This window comes from Schistocerca piceifrons, chromosome 7 (assembly GCF_021461385.2).
Source record: "Schistocerca piceifrons isolate TAMUIC-IGC-003096 chromosome 7, iqSchPice1.1, whole genome shotgun sequence".
NCBI lineage: Eukaryota > Metazoa > Arthropoda > Insecta > Orthoptera > Acrididae > Schistocerca > Schistocerca piceifrons.
This window is the reverse complement of record NC_060144.1, coordinates 547,727,491-547,740,062: the sequence shown is the minus strand read 5'-3', so window position 1 is coordinate 547,740,062 and position 12,572 is coordinate 547,727,491. Positions and strand designations below refer to the sequence as shown.

The 12,572-nt window shown below is 39.4% G+C and overlaps 1 protein-coding gene across 1 annotated transcript in view; it reads left to right on the top strand.

Moving 5' to 3' along the window:
• Nucleotides 1-12,572, top strand: part of LOC124805071 (carbonic anhydrase-related protein 10-like) — a 925,040-nt gene that overhangs the window by 114,449 nt on the left and 798,019 nt on the right. The window lies entirely within an intron of this gene.

Here is a 12,572-nt window from a genome sequence, read left to right as displayed (position 1 = left end):
AACGGTGGTATTTTATTTCCTGCAGGGTATTATTCTCTAGCTCTAAACCAATAACGCTTATTTCCAGGACAACATATCATTCATCATTGTTATATTTACGCATCAAATCTTCAGCATTCTTATGTGACAGAATATTTCCAAAGCTTCTATACTCTTCTTGTCTCTACTGTTTTCGCTCTTGTTTCACTCCCATACAAGGCTACACTCATGATAATTACTTCCAGTAGGAGCTTCTTAAGGCTTCATTTAATGTATTTTTCTTTTTCAGTAAGTTTTTCTTGCTGCTACCTAACTATATTTTATATTCCCATTACTTCTGCCATCGTTAGTCATTTTGCTGCTGAAATCTACAACTTTTGGTGCCTCATTTCCTACCTTAAATGCCTCAGCACCGTCTGTAACACCTGTGAAACCAATATTGCTTTTTTTCTGTTCTGGTCTTAGGATTAACATACGGAAATAAAAATGTATGTGATTCTGTTTACACCTGAAATTTAAACTAAGCAGAATGCGTACATTTCATAGACACAAGGCATTGAAAATTATAAGAGGACATGAACACGTCTATTTGTAAATATACAGAAACTTGTTATTAGTAACACTGTGTAATTTAAATGGAGTCCAGATAGAAAGAGTTACGTCCTGTTCAGAGACTCCAGAAGAAGTTATTTTTCATGGTTCTGTGGGCTTGTTATAGATATATTTATATATTCATAGATTCGTTCACATTATGCCCTGTACCTTAATGAAGTACATTGTAATATAGCTACATACCGGGTGTAAAGGTATTGTGTGTCGATATTTCTGTTGGTGACTGAGGCAGGCGTACCAAACAACATCACATCAGAATTTCCGTCGTTTGCCGACTAAAAATTATACCTAATAAGAATAGTATGTCTGTATATTTGTTAGTAACTCCTGGTACATGTGGCAAGAGCAGGGCAATAATGTTTATTTTCGCCTGGGCACCAGGTCAGGTGTTGGTGTGTAGATCTGTGGATGCAAAACCGTCTGTCTATACTGAAAGGCGTAGTGCATGTAATGGTGCAATTGCGGCTGTGAAGAATGTAGCAAGTACTAAAGGTTGTGACGTGTTAATGGGAAAATTGTTCGGCAGAGAGCAAAATCAGCCAACACCCTCATGTGTGCAAGTACAAAGGTACCGCATATAAAAATATCTGCACGTATAACATTCACCACCTGTACGCAGAAATAACTGGAGTGAACGTAAATACTGTGCACTCGTTAACAGACAAAGCAACACCTTTATACACGTTGATGTAATCTCTTTATAGGTTATTGAGCAACAACGGGAAGCCCGTTCGTCACACAGGTTTTCTTGTCAGGGCATGTGATCTCTATTGTTATATTAATGAGGTTCCAAAAGCGTTTTCAAATTCATGAAAAACATGTATCGACTGTAGTGAAAACACATCCCGGTTTATATAGACTTTTGATTATTGGACAACGTGATAAGTAGACTGCTTTTTGTTTGCTTCTGTGTAGTTACCTGAGGCATGAGTGTCAAGTAATGAAACACAGCATTGAGACACCTTCAGACCGTTGTGGCACACAAGTTCAGGTTCTGCATTGGGAAAATGAAATTTATATTTTCTTTAGGGCACTCTGTGTCGACAGACTATCATAAACTGAAAGTTTCTAGGCACTGTAAGTCTAACATGTATCTATAAAAGTTGCAAAGATATAAGTACAGCCCTTGCTAACATCATTGTTATCAGTTGGAGTTTCCATCTGAACATAGATATAACAGTAAGAATTTGCAAATTACTAATAGTCCATTACTTACTGTTTCTATTAAAAGAGAAATTATTAAAGTTAAGATAAATAAATAAAGCAGCCAGTTTGATATGAAGAGTTACTGCAGTCATATTATATAAATATAATAGTATATATTAGAACTAAAATAAATGATATCGGATAGATGTACATAAATAAATATTGCACCTGTTGATATATTGTGCAAATATAATGGCATACACTGAAAACAAGTTAAATGATATGGATTGGATTACATAAACAAATATTACAACAGCGGACTTTACATTAATTTTTTATATGCAGATAGTTGAAGGTGCTGTACAGCAAAGTGGACTGTTGTAATTAATGTACTGTTTCATGATTGGGTAGTGTCTGCATGTTATTACTTCTAATGGAAGTGTTGTTTATTTTAAACTCAAAACGAGGTAAAAGAAACTTTGAAGAAGGGCTGCATTGGCTAACACTTGAGAACTGTAGTTTCCTCCTAACCAAATGGGAGGTGTGTGACTGCATTTCCATAAACCCCACCGCATCTCAGCGCCAATCACAGCCTAATATCCACAAACAAACCGGTCCTATCAGCTCTACTAAGGCTGCATGTGATTCTGCAAAATTTAATTCCAGGAAAATCAATGCTTTACCTTTCAAACCAAGTAAAATATAACACAACATCCCAAAAACAACAGTTCACACAGGAACTATGACCTAAACGATCTGAATTATTTCAACTCCAAACATTCTAATGGTAAATTTTCAATAGGCAGCACTGATAAAAGTAACTGTACAGTCATGATGTGTGAAAATGGCTATCCGGACAAAAACATGGAATTCTTCAATAGTAACAACATAACGAAAGTAGAATTTGATCTAACATCTAAGTTCCAGGCCTAAATTAAGAACACAATTATGAATTGTAATTTCCTCCTAACTAAATGGGAAGTGTGTGACTACATTTCCATGAACACCACCCCACAGCTTAAGACTCATAATGAAATCTAACTGTCCTATGAGAACGATGTTGTCCTCTAGGAACAGTCCTTCATATAGGTTAAATAACAAACTGTTTCCGATGTGTAACGCCCACTACACTTTTGAAAACAAATTCTCCATTAACAATACACATGAACTTACTGACAAAATTAAATATGTTTACATTCCATCAACAGCCAAATTTGTATTGTTTCACATGTTGTTGTGGTTGTGGTCTTCAATCCTGAGACTGGCTTCATGCATCTCTTAATGCTACTCTATCCTGTGCAAGCCTCTTCATCTCCCAGGACCTGCTGCAGCCTACATCCTTCTGAATCTGCTCAGTGTATTCATCTCTTAGTCTCCCTCTACGATTTTTACCCTCCATGCTGCCCTCCAGTACTAAATTGTTGATCCTTTGATGCCTTAGAACACGTCCTACCGACCGATCCCTTCTTCTAGTCAAGTTGTGCCACAAACTCCGCTTCTCCCCAATTCTATTCAGTACCTCCTCAGTAGTTATGTGATCTACCCATCTGATCTTCAGCATTCTTCTGTAGCACCACATTTCGAAAGCTTCTATTCTCTTCTTGTGCAAACTATTCATCGTCCATGTTTCACTTCCATACATGGCTACACTCCATGCAAATACCTTCAGAAGCAACTTCCTGACACTTAAATCAATACTAGATATTAACAAATTTCTCTTCTTCAGAAACGCTTTCCTTGCCATTGCCAGTCTACATTTTATATCCTCTCTACTTCGACCATAATCAGTTATTTTGCTCCCCAAGTAGCAAAACTCCTTTACTACTATAAGTGTCTCATTTCCTAATCTAATTCCCGACTTAATTCGACTGCATTCCATTATCCTCGTTTTGCTTTTGTTGATGTTCGTCTTATATCCTCCATTCAAGACACTGTCCATTCAGTTCAACAGGTCTTCCAAGTCCTTTGCTGTCTCTGACAGAATTACAATGTCATCGGCGAACTTCAAAGTTTGTATATCTTCTCCATGGATTTTAATACCTACTCCGAACTTCTCTTTCGTTTCCTTTACTGCTCGCTCAATATACAGATTGAATAACATCAGGGAGAAGCTACAAAACTGTCTCACTCCCTTCCAAACCACTGCTTCCCTTTCATGTCCCTCGACTCTTATAACTGCCATCTGCTTTCTGTACAAATTGTAAATAGCCTTTCGCTTCCCTGTGTTTTACCCCTGCCACCTTAAGAAATTGAAAGAGAATATTCCATTCATTATTGTCAAAAGCTTTCTCTAAGTCTACAAATGCTACAAACGTAGGTCTGCCATTCCTTAATCTATTTTCTAAGATAAGTCGTAGGGTCAGGATTTGGCTCACGTGTTCCAACATTTCTGCGGAATCCAAACTGATCTTCGCCGAGGTCGCCTTCTACCAGTTTTTCCATTCGTCTGTAAAGAATTCGCGTTAGTATTTTGCAGCTGTGACTTTTTAAACTGATAGTTCGGTAATTTTAACATCTGTCAGCACCTGCGTTCTTTGGGATTGTAATTATTATATTCTTCTTGAAGTCTGAGGGAATTTCGCCTGTCTCATACATCTTGCTCACCAGAAGGTAGCGTTTTGTCAGGACTGGCTCTCCCAGGGCTGTCAGTAGTTCTAATGGAACGTTGTCTACTCCTGGGGCCTTCTTTCGACTTAGGTCTTTCAGTTCTGTGTCAAACTCTTCACGCAGTATCATATCTTCCATTTCATCTTCATCTACCTCCTCTTCCATTTCCATAATATCGTCCTCAGGAACATCGCCCCTGTACAGACCCTCTATATCCTCCTTCCACCTTTCTGCTTTCCCTTCGTTGCTTAGAGCTGGGTTTCCATCTGAGCTCTTGATATTCATGCAAGTGGTTCTCTTTTCTCCAAAAGTCTCTTTAATTTTCCTGTAGGCAGTATCTATCTTACCCCTAGTGAGACAAGCCTCTACATCCTTACATTTGTCCTCTAGCCATCCCTGCTTAGCCATTTTGCACTTCCTGTCGATCTCATTTCTGAGACGTTTGTATTCCTTTTTGCGTGCTTCACTTGCTGCATTTTTATATTTTCCCCTTTCATCAATTAAATTCAATATTTCTTCTGTTACCCAAGGATTTCTATTAACACTCGTCTTTTTACCTACTTGATCCTCTGCTGCCTTCACTACTTCATCCCTCAGAGCTACCCATTCTTTTTCTACTGTATTTCTTTCCCCCGTTACTGTTAATTGTTCCCTTATGCTCTTCCTGAAACTCTGTATAACCTCTGGTTTAGTCGGTTTATCCAGGTCTCATCTCCTTAATTTCCCACCCTTTTGCAGTTTCTTCAATTTTAATCTACAGTTCATAACCAATAGATTGTGGTCAGAGTCCACATCTGCCCATGGAAATGTCTTACAATTTAAAACCTGGTTCCTAAATCTCCGTCTTACCATTATATAATCTATCTGATATATTCTAATATCTCCAGGATTCTACCATATATACAACCTTCTTTTATGATTCTTGAACCAAGTGTTAGCTATGATTAAGTTATGCTCTGTGCAAAATTCTACCAGACGGCTTCCTCTTTCATTTCTTCCCTCCAATCCATATTCACCTACTATGTTTCCTTCTCTCCCTTTTCCTACTCTTGAATTCCAGTCACCCATGACTATTAAATTTTCGTCTCCCTTCACTACCTGAATAATTTATTTCATCTCATCATACATTTCATCAAATTCTTCATTATCTGCAGAGCTAGTAGGTACATGAACTTGTACTACTGTAATAGGCATGGGCTTCGTGTCTATCTTGGCCACAATAATGCGTTCACTACGCTGTTTGTAGTAGCTTACCTGCACTCCTATTTTTTTATTCATTATTAAACCTACTCCTGCATTACCCCTATTTGATTTTGTATTAATAACCCTGTATTCACCTGACCAAAAGTCTTGTTCCTCCTGCCACCGAACTTCACTAATTCCCACTATATCTAACTTTAACCTAGCCATTTCCCTTTTCAAACTTTCTAACCCACCTGCCTGAATAACGGATCTGACATTTCACGCTCCAATCCGTAGAACGCCAGTTTTCTTTCTCCTGATAATGACGTCCTCTTGAGTAGTCCCCGTCCGGAGATCCGAATGGGGGATTATTTTACCTCCGGAACATCTTACTCAAGAGGACGCCATCATCATTTAATCATACAGTAGAGCTGCATACCCTCGGGAAAAGTTATGGCTGTAGTTTCCCCTTGCTTTCAGACGTTCACAGTACAAAAACAGCAAGGCCGTTTTGGTTAGTGTTGCATGGCCAGATTAGTCAATCATCCGGACTGTTGCCCCTGCAACTACTGAAAAGGTTGCTGCCCCTCTTCAGGAACCACACGTTTGTGTGGCCTCTTATCAGATACCCCTCCATTGTGGTTGCAACTACGGTACAGCTATCGGTATCGTTGAGGCTCGCAAGCCTCCCCACCAACGGCAAGGTCCATGGTCTATGGGGGTATCACATAGTAAACCTTTATACTAACATCCCTATATGAGACCCCATGATTGTTGTTAGAGACAATCTACTCAAACATAAGAAATTAAGTGTATAATACATCTACGATATCATTGCCTTTTTTATCTTGGTAACATCTTACAACTACTTCAGTATTAATAACAAAATGTACAAGTAGAAAGGTAGGCTGGCAGTTGGTAGCAGCCCAGCTGGCATTATAGCAGATATCACTTACAGCAGACATTTTTCTAAGCTAACAAACATAAACACAAAAATTATCTACTACAAAAGGTATGCTGATGATACAATTACTCTTTTTGATGGCACCAATTAGGATGTAGGCACATTAGAAACAGATCTGAGCAGCATGCACAAAAACATTAACTATTAAGCATGAGACCAACAACAGCGTCCACTACCTGAACTTAAAAATCTCCAATTTCTGTGAACATAATTTTGAGATTTATAGAAAACTATTATCCACTGACGTATGTATCAACAGCCCATATTGTCATCCAAACCAGAACAAGATGACATATTTTAGATCCACACTGAATCGGCTACAAAAAATTGCATTTTAACAAATTCAAAATGAAAAGAAACCAATATCCTTAATACCATAGCCTCAAATAGTGGATACAGCCCTCTCATGGAAGACAAAAAATCCTAAACATATTAGACAACGAAGCTGCATACGAAACAGTCAAGCAGTTAAATCAAGATATAGTAGAAAACAGCAGCAAATATGTAGCACTGCCTTTGTTAGGGAGCATAACCTATAAAATAAGCGATCTATTTAAAAACTCAAACAATAAGTTAAACTTTCATACAAACAACAAACATCAGCAAACAGCAGTTCACAACTTAAAGAATAATAACCCCCACATAAAAAATCTGAACTGTACAAACTCTGCCATCAGGTTTGCCCCTTCTGCTATACAGGACAAACTGGGAGAAACGTTGACACTCAGTTTGGAGCGAAGATGCCATACATTTTAACAGCATATCACAATCCATATTTTTCATGCACACAACTACTAACAGTTATGGAATAGAGGGCATGGAGCACAACATCCACATATTACATCTTGATGAAAGGTAGCTTTATGAATTAGCTTGAAGAGATTGAACTATATATACATAAAATAAATCACCACAAAATTTCTCCAGTGAACAGATTGAGTCATCCAATGCAACATAATGTGTCAGTAGTTGTACATTTATCCCTTATCGTTTACCTTGGCTACAGTGTGTACTATTATATTTACATAATATCATTGGAGTAACATTTTAAAACAAACTGCCTGTTTTTTTGTTTATCTTAATTTTACTCATTTCTCTTTTCATGGATGCAGTAAGTAGGCGTAATCGAAAGTTAGCAATTTGTAAATTCAAAGTACACATCTATGTGTAGATCGCAATATGCCTGTGAGTGAAAGTCTTTGGCATGGTTATTGCTGTGGTATCGCCGTCTTTCTATACGTAATTCCACGTGGGGAAACTTTTTGGTGTGTGGTTGGTGCTACATATTACGTGCATACACATACATAAATGAAGTGCTTCATACAGACTTAGCTGCTGCGTGATTAGAAGCAGTCAGCATAATTGCTAATATTTTTCAACGGTAGTAACCAAACCATCATCACTTCAACAATTAGTTTATATCGTTTAAAATCGTTGTGAGGCACAATTACAGTTAAAAAGACATTGTCTCATATCTTGTTTTACTTGTAGGGCACCATCACTCGAAGAAAATTTCATCATTTTGGAAAACGAAAAGTGAAATCTAATGTAAAATGTATCTTAACGTGAACGAACCATTTGAAGATGCAGTTGTCGGTTCGAAACCGGTAACGGCGCTGTTTAAATAAATAAACAGCATTATAAAACGTTGCTTGCTGCTGTTATCTTCTCTGTAAGACGAACTGATATTGTATACACAGCCACGGGCTCAGAATTTCAATTTTCGAGCAAATAGCATCTTCCTCAAGGGCCGAAACCAGGTATAGCGAAGTTACAACACCACTGCCGGGGGCGTGCTACATTGGTACAGTACTGCACCTCTCTCAACACGTTCCAATGGTTAATTATTTAAGGATTAAGGACCTTATTATTAGCAGACCACGAACCGTATGGTTTATTCGAGAAGGCACTACTCACAGCAAACACTTTTAACTACACACGGTTTAACATAATTGCACATGCCACTATACGACATCGACCTTTTCACAAGGAAACTCCCAAGTGAACAAATGCGACGCAGATAATCATATTAAATGCGCTAATCTCTCGCCCTCAGACTGTACTCTGCTCGACTGTCACACTAAGTGCTCGCGCTCAGTTACAACAATGAGATACTATTCATTACATTGTTACCGGGTAGTAAACACTTTGGATTTCTGCCTCGGCTAAACCGGAGGTAGCTGCAATAGAATCACAATCGTGAAGCAAATCGATAAATTTTGTCTCGAATACTAGACGTCGTGAGAAATAGCTTGACATGTGACGACATAGGATCCTCACAAACCCTGCTATATCTCACTCAGCGAGATTCCCGAGAAACAACACGTTCCAGATCAACAAGTTAAAAAATTATTGCATCACAACAGGATACTAGGTAAACAACAATACCAAACTCTAATAGACTTCTGTCAGGATTTGGCCTGGAAAATAACGCAGTTAACAGAGATGAAGGGACATAAAGACTAATTCAACCAAATTTTCCACACAAAGGAAGAAGAGTGTACTCGGTAGCAGATGGCCGAAGATACTTCTCGGAATTACGAGCAGGCCAAGGCATTTCAGGAATATTATTATCCACAAACCACTTCACCACAGATACTGATCTATGACAGGGTGCTTTACCATGTCGATCATCGAACTGTTCCTCTACTGCACACAGGAAGCAATGCAGTAAAATTTAGCCGTATCATGCAGCATTTAGCATTTTTCTTGGCTCAATAAGGGACCACACTCTAACAAGAAAAACACCGCCATACCATAACACCCGCTACGGTACTTCAATGTTGGCACTACACGTGATGAAAGGCAACGATCGCCAAGCAGTCGCCAAAACTATGCCCTTAAGACTACAGAAACATGTGGCTTACGACATACTGCTCGATCATTATACCCCTATCTTTTTAATACCTCAGCACACTCATCGTGCTAGCACTTTGGAAGTCAGGAGTGATGCTTCCACTGATTTAATATTATTCTCGAGAGTCCCAGTGCGTTAGTAGGCCAACAAGAGGTTCGTTGTTTAGCTGTGGTTGTTTCTCATTATATGGAGGTATGCCGATAATTTTGATCAGACATGTTTTGTACGCGTTAAATTAAAAATATAGTAGGGCAGAACTAAAGCTAAAATGTCGAAACGGAAGGAAAACTCTGCAGTCCACGCCACAAACGGGATGTTGCTGTTGTGGTCTTCAGTCCTGAGACTGGTTTGATGCAGCTCTCCATGCTACTCTATCCTGTGCAAGCTTCTTCATCTCCCAGTACCTACTGCAACCTACATCCTTCTGAATCTGCTTAGTGTATTGATCTCTTGGTCTCCCTCTGCGATTTTTACCCTCCACGCTGCCCTTCAATGCTAAATTTGTGATCCCTTGATGCCTCAAAACATGTCCTACAACCGATCCCCTCTTCTAGTCAAGTTGTGCCACAAACTTCTCTTCTCCCCAATCCTATTCAATACCTCCTCATTAGTTACGTGATCTACCCACCTTATCTTCAACATTCTTCTGTAGCACCACATTTAGATAGCTTCTATTCTCTTCTTGTCCAAACTAGTTATCGTCCATGTTTCACTTCCATACATGGCTACACTCCATACAAATATTTTCAGATACGACTTCCTGACACTATACTCGATGTTAACAAATTTCTCTTCTTCAGAAACGCTTTCCTTGCCATTGCCAGTCTACATTTTATATCCTCTCTACTTCGACCATCATCAGTTATTTTACTCCCTAAATAGCAAAATTCCTTTACTACTTTAAGTGTCTCATTTCCTAATCTAATTCCCTCAGCATCACCCGATTTAATTTGACTACATTCCATTATCCTCGTTTTGCTTTTGTTGATGTCCATCTTATATCCTCCTTTCAAGACACTGTCCATTCAGTTCAACTGGTCTTCCAAGTCCTTTGCTGTCTCTGACAGGATTACAATGTCATCGGCGAACCTCAAAGTTTTTATTTCTTCTCCATGAATTTTAATACCTACTCTGAATTTTTCTTTTGTTTCCTGTACTGCTTGCTCAATATACAGATTGAATAACATCGGGGACAGGCTACAACCCCGTCTCACTCCTTTCCCAACCACTGCTTCCCTTTCATGCCCCTCGACTCTTATAACTGCCATTTGCTTTCTGTACAAATTGTAAACAGCCTTTCGCTCCCTGTATTTTACCCCTGCCACCTTCAGAATTTGAAAGAGAGTATTCCAGTTAACATTGTCAAAAGCTTTCTCTAAGTCTACAGATGCTAGAAACGTAGGTTTGCCTTTTCTTAATCTTTCTTCTAAGATAAGTCGTAAGGTTAGTATTGCCTCACGTGTTCCAACATTTCTACGGAATCCAAACTGATCTTCCCCGAGGTCCGCTTCTACCAGTTTTTCCATTCGTCTGTAGAGAATTCGCGTTAGTATTTTGCAGCTGTGACTTATTAAACTGATAGTTCGGTAATTTTCACATCTGTCAACACCTGCTTTGTTTGGGATTGTAATTATTATATTCTTCTTAAAGTCTGAGGGAATTTCGCCTGTCTCATACATCTTGCTCACCAGATGGGAGAGTTTTGTCGTGACTGGCTCTCCCAAGGCCGTCAGTAGTTCTAACGGAATGTTATCTATTCCCGGGATACACGGCAGAATTTTTGTTCCTGATTTTAAAGAACGAGATTCTTTTCGGCCTACTGTTAGTTTATATGCTTACTTTACTAAGCAGTTATAGTTAGTCTCCAGGCTGTGCTCGTTATCAGGAGCACACGATCTAATCTAATTAGTACTGCTTAATAAGGTATTCTTTAATCTAACAGCATGGTGGAAACGATTTCCCATTTTAAAATTGCGCAGGTGTAGCATCTGCTGTTTCAAGCGATGAACAAGTAAACAAGCTTAAGAAAAAATGTCTGCTTCCCTGTTTTCCCTATTTTTCGATACTTTGTGGCTTAATGAATATCTTTAACTCATTTTTTAGCAAAAATCACAATTTCCTGGTTTTAAAGCCTTGGAAGAAGTCTCCTGATAATTATGGCACAGCATTTATAAAAAAAGTGATGTGAGGATTTCATTGAAAAAAAGTTACTAATTAGGAACAGATTCTGATATATTACCTGTTATTCCGCCACGTGGCGCGGTCCATATGGTGCGATATTTCACCAAGTTGACTTGTTGCCATCTTCAGGGATGTGACCACATGAAGATGGAAACAAGTGAGTTTGGCGAAATATCGCGCCATTTTTACGACACCTCCCGGTGGAATACCAGAAAACTCCTCCTCCCGCACAGCCCATGAAGGCCCAAAGGTACCGAATGGCCGTCGTATCATCCTCAGCTCACAGGCGTTACTGGATGCGGATATGGAGGGTTATGTGTTCAGCATACCGCTCTCCCGGCCGTAAGTCAGTTCAGAGACCGGTGCCGCTATTCCTCAATCAAGTAGCTCCTCAGGTGGTCTCACAAGATCTGAGTGTACCCCGCTTGCCTACAGCGCACGGCATACGGGATGGTCACCTATCCAAGTGCTAGCCCAGACCGACAGTGCTTAACTTCGGTGATCTGACGCGATCTGGTGTTACCACTGTGGCAAGGCCGTTTGTCTGAATACCAGAAAATAAAGCAAAATCATCACGCAGCGGGAAAATGCAAAATCTAGAAGAACGATTCACCGAGCATTCACCTTTGCAAAGCCGTAACGAAACGTGAAAGGTACAATGAATGTAAAACACTTGTAAGAAGACATAAAATATTAGTGGTATAAATAAATTAGGGAAGGATCGCCACATGTTATATGTGTGGCTCGACGACCCAGCGGACGAGTGCCAGACTGCAGACACCAAGGTCCGAGCTTGTCCTTTGTCCTACGAATTTTCTTATCACTGATCGCTTCTTCGAACTCTGGAAATCCTCTCTTCTCCATCTGCACTACATGGATTAGACAACGAGGCCTGTGTCGGCTCCAAAACATGTGTGACGATCGTTTCCTTTGTCTTCCTGGCTGTCTTGTTCCCTTAAGCCTATACTACAACTCTCTTCTTTGATCCTCCCCTTCGGCAATGTATGAACATGCTTTCTGCGGTCATTTCTATCGTTTCTAATT